General features: G+C 40.8%; 1 long non-coding RNA gene across 1 annotated transcript; it reads left to right on the forward strand.

The window, feature by feature from the left end:
• Positions 1-6,489: 6,489 nt before the first annotated feature.
• LOC132087281 (uncharacterized) lies at positions 6,490-9,854 on the forward strand. Its single transcript, XR_009420495.1, has 3 exons — positions 6,490-6,542; positions 7,107-7,201; positions 8,342-9,854. It is a non-coding gene; the product is annotated as an uncharacterized LOC132087281 (long non-coding RNA).
• The last annotated feature ends 1,334 nt before the right edge of the window (positions 9,855-11,188 follow it).

The following is an 11,188-nucleotide window of genomic DNA, read 5'->3' on the forward strand; positions in this document are numbered from 1 at the left end:
ATAATGTTGATTCAAAAAAAATTACAGCATCCTTGTAACATATTTCATCCCTTAATACTGCTGAATACTCCCAGTTATTTTACTGGGGGATTATTGGTTGTTTCCTGTTTGAATATTTGCACAGAAATTTGCTTTCACCTTGGTTGTAACTTGTTTCTTAGCACAGTGAAACTTTAATAATATTTTATATAGAACAATTAAATGTTTTCATCTGATTTTCAGGTTTAGGTGAACAGCTGGACACAAACAATTTTTAATGCTGTGAGAGTTGAGACATATCATGGTACAATTTTATTAAACACTATTTTACAGTGTAAGTGATAAGTGTGTTGCAAAAATTATTCACTGAAACAGAAAAGAAAAAACAGTCTTTATGCATTTATAAAAAATTAGAAATTCCTCCCAGTAAGCTCCTAAGTAACTCAGATACACAAAGTCATGTTGTGCATCTGTCAAATGGTCCTGAACAGCACAGATAGGGAAACAGGTGAGCCCAAGTCAAATGTATTTATCCCATTTTCTCAGAGATTACAGCTAAGGCAAATAGTTTGTTGGAATTAACATTTTATTCTCCATAGAATTTGATTAATAATTAAATTTTTTCTCTAGATTTTATGTTGCAGTATAGCTGTTTCTATCAAAAATAAACAAACCAACAAAAAGAAAAGCCCTGTCCTAGCCCTGCTTGCTGTTTTTGATAGCAAGAGAAGCAAATACATCTCCATTTGTGGTTTATTCCTAAATCATCTTCTCCCTCCCAGAAAACAAGATAGGCTCATTAATATAGGTAAAAAGACTCAGGAAAACAACTTTTCATTGTGTCTCAGGTGTTTAATTGCCAAAAGTACTTGAAAGTCAGTTTGACAGGGAAGTGAAATTGACTGGTCTCTGCTGGGAAAAGTAGATCTTTTATAGCAAACTACACAGACAAAAAAAAAATCAAGCATTTGGAAATTGGGATTTCAACAATTTCCTGGTTCTACCTAGCATTTTGAAATGAATGGATGGAATTTTCCTTCTGGGGAAAAGAGGAAAAGGGACCCCACTTGAAGGGTAACTAGAATTTTGTTTTCCTTTTACCTTTACACCAGCTAAAATACTCTCTGCCTCTACTAGAAATCATTACACGTCTTAAGTGAATATTAGTTTTGTATCCACAAAACACAGTCATTACAGACACCAGGCCACTGTGGTGCTACAGTTCACTCCCATTTTTCAACCTCTCATGCGTGGCAAGATAAAATTTAATTCTTTCCTACCAATCAGTCTCTTTAGCCAAGCAAATCCTCTTCACCATTTCAGATTGCTGGGTATCAGGTGCCTAAAGCTTTTCTGTTGTCACATTAGCAGAGCAAAATTGTGCCTGTACTTTGAGGAGTCAGTAAGAGAGGAGGAGCTGAATTTGGGGTAGTTGATGGCCAGCAGAGCCTGTACAAGTGCTTTTATGTATCAGCATTATCATTTCTATTCCAGCCACAGGCTTAGTGCCCAAGTAGGTCACCTCTGGGATGGATCTTGACTTTGAGGCACAGTGTAAAGGAGCAGATTAATCTAGGAGGCATTTGTATGACTGGATGGAAAAACTGCACGTATATTACTAAACCATGAAGAGTTTCCTGGTTTCCAAGTCTGTGCATCTCATTTTCCTGAGATTTCAGGTCAGTGTGGACAGAAGGGCACAGCAGCCTTTCTTTTCATCCCTATTCCACAGCCTGGCCTCTGCACAGAGCAGAGGTGTGCTGATGGAGCAGGGCCATAGCACACATCATCAACACTCTGGGGTGTTTACAGGAACAGGGCTCTAGCAGGAAAAACAACCTCAGAAAAATAAACTCTCTCCCAAAACAAGGCACATAAACTCATGATATTTCTACAGCAAGACTCTGTACATCACACTCACTGGTTTAACTGCACTTCATTAACTGTTTCATTAGCAGGAGCTGTGTCTCTTCTTCCAACTTCCACTTTGTGCACTCTGGTTGTGCAGCCTCGTCACTTCTCCCTCAGTTCACAGCTTCTCTCTGCAATAGCATTTTTACAGAATTCAAAATTTTCTCCCATCAAAATTTTGCACAATTGTTCTTCTGTGATGTTTCTTCTTATTGATGACTTAGAGATTTATACACCCAATAACCACTGCCACAGGCAGTCCCATGGCTGGATTTGGGTTAGGCTAACTCCATGGGCAGTCTCTGTGGCTTTTGGGAACTCTCCCTCCTAGATGAGGAATGAAGTCTAACTTGAAAGGTGGGAATTGTTTCAGAGGAAGAAACTGGTTTCAGAAGTGCTGTTTGTGTGTATTGTGTGGTGGTTAATGTAAACCAAGAGTTAAATTTCTCATTGTCCTGTTCAATCATATTTTATGTGCACAAACCCAGGGGCACAGGTGTCAGGCAAACAGAGGAAGTCACCTTTTCTGCTCCTGAATTTCCACTTTCTTTTTTCCCTTGCTCCTCTTCTGTTACTGGTTTGTTTAAATGATGTGCTTTGCAAGGCAGGACAAGGAATTGCACTGTAAAATATTTGGCACCTGATCAAAATGGAACATAGCTGTACCCTTAAGAACCATATCACAGAGATTAATGAGCTCAGTAACTGCAAGAGAAGCTGCAGTGTTTTCAGAGGAACTGGATCTCGTGTCTCAGGTCTCCCAAAGAGCAAGAAGGTTAATTAAATCCTGGCTCTTTGTTATAACATTAAATCCTAAAATATGATGTCAGTCTTCAGGTCTCTACTGGGACAACTCTTGGTGAATTTCTTTCAAATATTTAAGCAGCAGGAAAATGAAATAAAGCACTTTAAATGTATCCCTAATTGCCTTATGTTTTGATGCAATGTCCATTACAGGGGAGAATCCACATTTGAAAATGTTCCTGCTGAGTTTGAAAATTATGACAACCATCCTATTTTGAAGAGGCAGAGAGAGAAAATATAAACAGAAAGAATGGTGTTGATGAAAGGAAATGATCACCAGCAGGTGAGGGTTTGATAGAAGGAAAAGAAAATTCTTATGCCAGGTTTCAGTCAGGATGAAGACAAAACCAGCAGTGTCTGCAGGACAATTTGATTCCCCCTCTCCAGTGTTACCTGACTGTCTGTAAGATAACCAGGGCCCAGGGGTAGCATGGTAGATCCCAGGATTTGCTAGTAATAGCAGTCATGAATTTCTTGTATCCTCTCATTCATATAAAATCCAAATAAAGATTTGCCATGAAAAATTTTATCTTTATATTCTCCATGTCTGACCACACTCTAATATTTCTGCTGGATGTAGTGGGTTGAGCCTGGCCAGCAGCCACACGAACACTCTCCCATCCCCAGCAGGACTGGGGAAGAAAAGAAAAACAGGAATGGGAAAGCACATGGTTTGAGATAAAAACAGTTTTAGGTGAAGGAAGGAGACAGAGATGAAGCAAAGGAAATCACTCACCACCTCCCACACGCAGAGCAGCCGTTCTCCAAGCAGGAGCCACCTTGGAAGGCAGAAGTTTCCCTTCCTCTATCCCAGTTTTTACTGGTGACCCTAACCTTGTGGCACTGTATTGTATGTTAGGAAAAGCCCTTTGGCCAGCTGGGGTCAGCTGGCCCAGCAAAGTCCCCTCACAATCTCTTGCCCATCCCAACTTACTTGCTGGAGGAGAAGAGTATCCAGGTATGCTTGTTTTTACAATAATCTCATTTAACAGATTGCGTTGGTTTCCCTGTGATGACTGAGAGTAGGATTATTCCAGAGATATTAATGAAATAATATCCAGACTTTGACTTATTTTCACCACTACTTAAAACTGAGCCTGTAGATGGACAGTCCTGGGTGGAATGGTAGCAGAGAACTTATTCATGTGCCTTTTACCAAAGTTTTAAGTTCTGTCTGACCTGAAAATGATTACAATGGGAAACTTTATGGGAAAGATGAATATTTGAATGTTCAACAGTAGCAAGGTTTGGAATGAAAAACTGAAGGAATTTCTAGAGAAAGCCTCTCTTTTCAGGTGGAGCATCAACTTTCATCTCTGGGGAAACTTCAAACAATTTTTTCCAGTTTAAAGGATAAATCTTTGCATGTAGGGAAAGCAAACATTTTCCTTTTATATTTTTGGTAATTAATATTTAGGGAGAAATGGATATGGAAGTCCATGGTTTTCCACTGAGATGACCATCACTCTAAACAGTGTTTGGGATTAAAATGAATTCAACATAATAACTGTAACTAAGTTTTACAGAAATAGTGAAGGAAACTTCACCCCAAAGGAAGAATTATTCAAGGAGTCAGGAGAGAAGCAAATGCATAGTTTTATGTTTTCACTTTGACTTTTGGCAGCAGTCAGAAAACTGTCAACAAAAAGCACAGAAAGTTTAACTGAAGGAATTCTGTTTTTAATTAACTAATTTCATTAAATCACAGCCACCTGCAGAAACAGAAAAAATTACAAGATTTTTATATTTGGGAAAATAATTTTATAAGATTGTAAATTCCTTTTTTTTAAATTGAGTACTTTAAAAGCCACATTTTTGAATTAGTATGTCAGCCACAAATCATTAGTGGTACATAATAATCAGAATTCTGTCTTTTTATTTCATATTGTTGGGAATGAATCATTGACAGAAATGTATTTAATAGCAACAAAACCAGCATGGGCAACCTATTTCCATGGAAGCTCTATTCAACAATATTTTCATTCCATCCATAGATTTCTGCAGCAGAATCTGCTGTGTATTGTGAACTCTTGCCAATCACCAGAGTCAGGAAAATATGGGAATGCAGAGAAAGTGACAGTAACTGTGGAAAAGCTGTTGTGTGTCCCTGTTCTGAAACCTGTAAATGACCACAGACAAACCAGAGGGAAAAAACATTTCAAAATTGAAATGTGCAATCAGAGACCTTCAAGAGGGGTCAGGAAAAGTGAACAGCCTTTAGAAGGTAAAAGAAAAAGAGAGAAGTCATAGAAATGCTGAAAATACTTAAGAAAGGAGTCTACAGAAGTACTGGCCAGCAAGCCAGGGCAGAGCAGCTGGAGCAAGGAGGAGGAGATGCTCCCTGGCCTGGAAGGGAGAATCAGTACCTTGATATTTGTCCAGCATAATCTTCACAATCTTTTCAACATCAGTCTGTGCCTTCTGGGACTCCAAGAAACCTCCTTTCCTGGCAGTGCCTCTCTTCTAGCATCCCTTGAGACAGACTTTCCTCCTCCTCCTCCAAACAGTTTGCTTTGAATAGTTCTCTAAAATCCTACTCATCCAGGGAGGATGCCACAGAAAGGCAGCACATTTGAGTTATCAGAGCAGCTCTACCTTGCAGACATGAGAAAGGCATTTGGACTCAGATCAAGTGCTGAGTGTGTTACAAGCACACCAACCCACCTCAGTAAAGAGAAACAGGTTCAAAGAGTGAAATTTTGAGTAGGAAAGTATAAACATCATTACCAGGATGTTAATGTTATGTGTTTAATGGTGTCAGCAACTGCTCTTGCTCCCCCTGTACCACATGAATCGCGTAAGAGAAAGAGGAGGAAAAAGCAGATGTGACAGCCCTTACTCCAAGCTAATTCTGAACACCAGAGGAATTCAATCTGCAGCTGAGCTACCACTGCCCTTGCCTCCTTTTCTTCTCCCCCAACATGTCATTTAGATCCATTTCCCAAGCCACTCAAATATGCTTAGTAACTAACTAGAAATAGTGCAGTGATCTTGGAGCCTTTCACAGCTCCCTGAAATCCAAACAACTTTTCAACCAGTATGGGCAGAAACAAGGTCAGGTGCCAGCAGGCAGAGAAGGCCCTCAAGCCCCAGGAGTTCCTGCAGCTCTGGACTATTTTCAGGATAGACCCAAGCTGCAAAACAGAAACATTTAATCTGCCAGCAGGGAGGCACAGGGCTAATTAGCAGGTCTTGAACAGCAAGATTCAAACTGAGAGCATCCAGCACTCTCCCTGGCTTTTAGAGAAATGGATGCTATTTCTCTGTATCACCTGCCTCTGCTCCCTGAGCACCCACCTTTTCCCTGAAATCCAGCCCTGCTGAGCATGGAGCTGTGGTAGCTGTCATGAGAACATCAGCTCAAACTGTGAAAATGGAAATAATTCTCCTCACTCATGAGAGAGGTTTGTGTCAGGAGTTTCATTCTCATTTATGCCACGAGTATGAGTGGCAGAGAGCCCAAGGTAGAGTCCCAGGACAATCACACCCCAACATAATCCTGAACTTCCTCTGGAGACTGGAGACCTTAGAAGAAAAAGGTTGTTTGTCTGGAAAGTTACCCTATCCTGAGAGGAGTTAAAAGCACAGGAAGGTACACATTTGAATGTAAGGGGATACAATATAAGAAAGTGAAGGTAGTATAGAAAGTAATTTTACCCCATTAAGGAGTTGCAGCTGAACCAATTACTAAAGATTAGGAGCAGGCCTGATCTTAACAGGCCACACCTGTGGCCAATAAGAACAGTGGTATAAAAGAGTGGATTGGTGGGAACTGGAGTCAGATGGCTGCTGCAAGGACCAGGAACAGTCAGTGCCTAGAGGAGCTGCCTATGAGAAACACTGAGGAGGTATGAAACTCCGATGATACGGAGTCCTTACACTATAATGATAATTGAGCTCTTGATGCATAAGATAACAACTGAACACTGGCTGTTCTTTGGAAAAGGGGTGATAGTGAGGCCCTGGGAAAATGTTAAAATAGACTCTGAAATGTTAGGCTTTGTGTTTTCTCAGATCACTGCACCTGCGTAAGCAGTATGCTAAATGATCTAATTTTTAGATGTAATGATTGTTTAGTAATTAAATGTAATTATTATATAATCATAAGAAGAATCATGAGAAACTATGTTGGAAATTTAAGGGGGGCTGTGCTTGGTTGAAATCTATGTATACAATAGAATGATATAAGTTTAATAATTAACATGAAAGTTATATAGTGATAGAACGTAAAAATATGATCATCTCATATGTATGGTCAGAGTCAGATTTGGGTGGAAAATACCCCTGATTCCCAGAGCTCTTAATAAAAAGCACCAACATAATCATTTTTGTGATTATGTGTTTCTGAACGCTAACAGGGGGAGGTAAAGGGACACCCCCATGGGATGTTTCCATGTTCAACTCACTTGCAGGAGTTTTGGTACCACCACCAGACACAGGAAAGTGGGCATGGAGAGAGCACAGTGTCTTTAATCTGCGCACAGCCAGAGAGCTCCCAGCTCACAAGGTAATTCACTGTTATTTTATCAGCTGTACTCTGCAGTCTGCACCTGGATTCTCAGCTGGGGACTGACAACTCTTTTCTCCAGAATATATTAATTTCTATTCATTTTTAATTACTACACAATTAAAAACATAGATGTGTGGTCACTTTAAAAGACACAGGAAACATTATTAAAATACACCATTACTATTTGTGCTTTTGTGCAAACCTATCATAGTAGTTCTGGGTTGTTATTTCATTTATTGTCCTTCTTAGGAGTAGCTTCTGAAGAGTACTGAGGTCGGTAAGAATGAGACCATAAAATTTCTAATTCAATTTTCTAGACAATAAGGATCTATTCTAAGGACCATCTAAGGATCATTGTTTAACCTCTGCCTATCACACCCCTGAGGAAGAGCTCACATGTCCACAGGATAATATAAAACTGATGGGAATAAGGAAGGAGGGAATCTTAGAGTGAATTACACCATTATTTAAATACTCTTCTCTACATTCATCACGGGAAAGCTCAATTCCAAATTAGAATGTAAAATTATTAGTTGTTAAATTAAAATGCATTATTAATTAGAAATTAGATTCCCTTGCAAGCTTATCTTAGGTTGGTCCTCCCTGGGTGGCAAAATTGAAGTACTACAAGAATAATGAAGTCTGAAGAAGAGGCCCAGAAAGCCATTCATAATAAGCATAGAAATAAATATTCTGATGAGAATACTCCCCTTCAGAATGCTTATTTTTATTTTTGTGTCCTGCCATGACACCAGGACCCTCTCAGAGGGTTAAATTGACAGGGTATGTGTGATTTCATGGAGAAAGAGGAGAGTTAAACAACCAGAGACTCAGCAGTAGCGTAAGTTTTGAGATCATAATGATATCCAGGCCACAAAGGATATTTCCACTACAGGTTTCTATTCCAGGCTTTGATCCTATTAGACCCTGGTGCCCTTAGGAATAAAGCTACTGAGACAGCTGTAAAACAAAATATATCATTGATAGGAGAGAAAGGACAATGAAATCTCTCATTAATTCTTGCTCTGACCCCCCCCAAAATAATACAGCAAATATTTCAAACAGATGATGCTGCTTAGATCCAGATCCTGTAGCAGCACTGCAAACAAACCTTCACTGCTCTTAACACCCTGTTAGTCCTTTTCAGCTGTGCCTGAGGACACAAAGGTACTGAGAGCCTCACCGTGAACACCAAACTGAAGCTGAGTGAAACTAAGCTCGAACCCTCCTCAGTGAGCTGCTGAGAAATGAGGTTTCCTCTTGCAAGTGGAACAACAAAATTCTGGTATTTCATTTTTGTAAAGGAGCTGTATAGTTATGATGTTTTGTTTTGTCTCTTGAGTAGGAGTGAGGACTGTTTTGTCACAGGTTGCACATCAAGTACAAGGCCCTTTACCCTTCTGATGGGTGGAATAGCAAATCTCCTGGTCTGGGGAAGACAGAAGGGAAAATCTGGGTGTACTGATTGTTTGGGTGACACTTCTGAACCTGTGCTGAAATCTGTGAGGAGCCCAGGGGAATTAAACACTGACTCCCATCAGACTGAAAAGGAAGTCATGTGCCTAAATCCTATTATTGCCTGTAAAATTCCCAGACCTAACATTAGCTCCAGAGGTTACTCCACTGAGATCCCTTTGAGAGTAAGCAAACCCCCCCCAGATTGCTTCTGTGCAATTTGTTCTCCCTAACCATGTTATGGCTTTGGAGTTAACAGCAATAATTTATGTTCCATTATGTGCACTACTTAATTTAGATAGCCCAGCTGCCTTCCTGCATGGCTGCCAGCAAAAGAGTGCACACTCTCAGGAAATAACAAATTTGCACATTTCCCTTGCCTGCCTTTCTAATCTTACTGGAGTTCTGGGTCAGGGGTGCTGGGGGATGTGGTTTCTTTGTTCCCATCTAGCAGGGAACTAACCCTGGTGTGAGCAAGTTTCCCTCCCCAAAAATACAGAGTTCCAGTCTGCAGCACAGGGCTGTGTCTTGTCCACATCTCACAGCAGAAGAATATTCAAAAGCCTTTTCATAAAAGCATTTCTTAACAGTTTGAGGTCTTCTCCATCCTTAAATTAATCAGAAAAGAAACGTGTGATTTGCCAGGTAAACTCTTTTATTGTGTTCAGTTAGTCTTGCTCTGAACCTACCTGCTGACAGCAAGTAGTGCATCCTTCTGACAGATTATGCCACTGTAAGGCTCTGTATTGAAAACATTCAATTTTTTAAAAACAGAAAACAATTACATTTTTTTAAAAATCAGAATTTTGCCCTAAAACTTTGTAAATGATGGGAATTACATTATTATGTGCTAGGTGAAACATGAGAAGAAAGCAGCAAAACAGGAAAGAGTTTTGTCTGCCCATTCAGTATCAATTGTATTTTCCCTATACTTCATTTTGTGCAATTGCTTAAAGTAAAGCCTTTCACAGCTGGGAGAAAGAAGTGCCTAAAAGAAGTCATCCCTGTTTGGTGAAACACAACACTTGCAGCAGTTGTGTGAAGAGAGGAGTAACCTTAGTGAGAAGGATTTTCTCCCAAGGAGCTTCAGGGGATCAGCTCAGCTCTGTGGTAGAGTGGACCCTACATTTATCACCTACAAAGCAGCTTTGCTGCACAGAGACAAAGGGCAGCAATCTCCTACCTTTGACAAGGAGCTCTGACCTGATAGGAAGCAAACAGGAATTCGCATTTTCCTGAAAATACTTGTGGAATTCATGTTTCATTGTGGCAAAGGTGGGAGGAGATTTGTAGATGTTCCTAAACTGATTAGTTTCTTTCTTCTACCGATTTTCCTTATAAATGGAGCAACCCCTAGCACTTAAATACTTGTAATTTCATTGGAAACTTAAATACTTGTAATTTCATTGGAAAAGTGAAAAAGAGATGTCAAACTAGGTTAGCGTTGAATTTGGCTTTTGCAAAAGTTGCCCAACATCGGCAAGATGAAAAACAGAGGCGGTTCATTTTCATGCCACAAGCCACAGCAGAATAAAAGAGCCTGTCCTCAGAGTGAGCTCTCTGTATGCCATCAGTCACGTGCCATGTCTGCACAGTGACCACAGGTGGCACAGGGACACCTGCTTTTGGCGCTCTGCTTTCTTAAATGCCTTGGGAAGCAACGTGCTTTGTCTTTCCAGTGGAGAGCAGAAATGCCTACTCCAGCTCAGGTGTCACAACTACAGCTCCAGCCCCAGCAGCCTCATCATGGCAGCACTGTCCCTTTGGCACAAACCTTAATCACAGCAGGATGTGATGATGTTGGCAGTATAGGGGACTTCTATATGTGCGCAGATCTCATATGTGTTGCTATCATATATGGTATTTATGTAACTCCTGGCAGGAGAGAAGTCTCAGTGGAGATCAGTAAGGATGATACATGTGGGGGATGAATAATGGAATCATAGAATTTTAAGAGGTTGGAATGGACCTTAAAGATCATCTGGTTCTGATGATGAATGTCCCACTAGACCAGATTGTTCAAGGCCTTATCCAACCTTGCTTGGAACACTGCCAGGGATGGGGCATCCACAACCTTCCTGGACAACCTGTGCCAAGGCCTCCCTCACAGTAAAGAATTTCTTTCTACTGCTAACTTAAATTTCTCCTCTTTTGGTTTGTACCCATCACTCCTTGTCCTGTCACCACAGTTCCTGACAAAGAGTCCTTCTCCAGCTTCCCTGCAGCCCCTTCAGACTCTGCAAGGTGCTCTGAGGTCTCCACACAACCTTCTCTTCCCCATGCTGAGCAGCCACAGCTTTCCCAGCCTGTTTTCAAAGGTGAGGCCCTCCAGTCCTCTTATCAATGTTGTGGCCTCCCCTGGACTTGTTCCAACAATTCCATATCCTTCTTATCTTGGGGACACCAGACCTGGACACAGCACTGTAGGCGGGGTCTCACCAGAGTAGAGTAGAGGTGGAGAATCTCCTCCTTGGACCTGCTGCCCAAGTTCCTTTTGCTGGAAGCCAGGACAGGGTTGGTTTCTGGGCT

The sequence above is a fragment of the Ammospiza nelsoni genome, chromosome 2, assembly GCF_027579445.1.
Source record: "Ammospiza nelsoni isolate bAmmNel1 chromosome 2, bAmmNel1.pri, whole genome shotgun sequence".
NCBI classification, from domain to species: Eukaryota; Metazoa; Chordata; class Aves; order Passeriformes; family Passerellidae; genus Ammospiza; species Ammospiza nelsoni.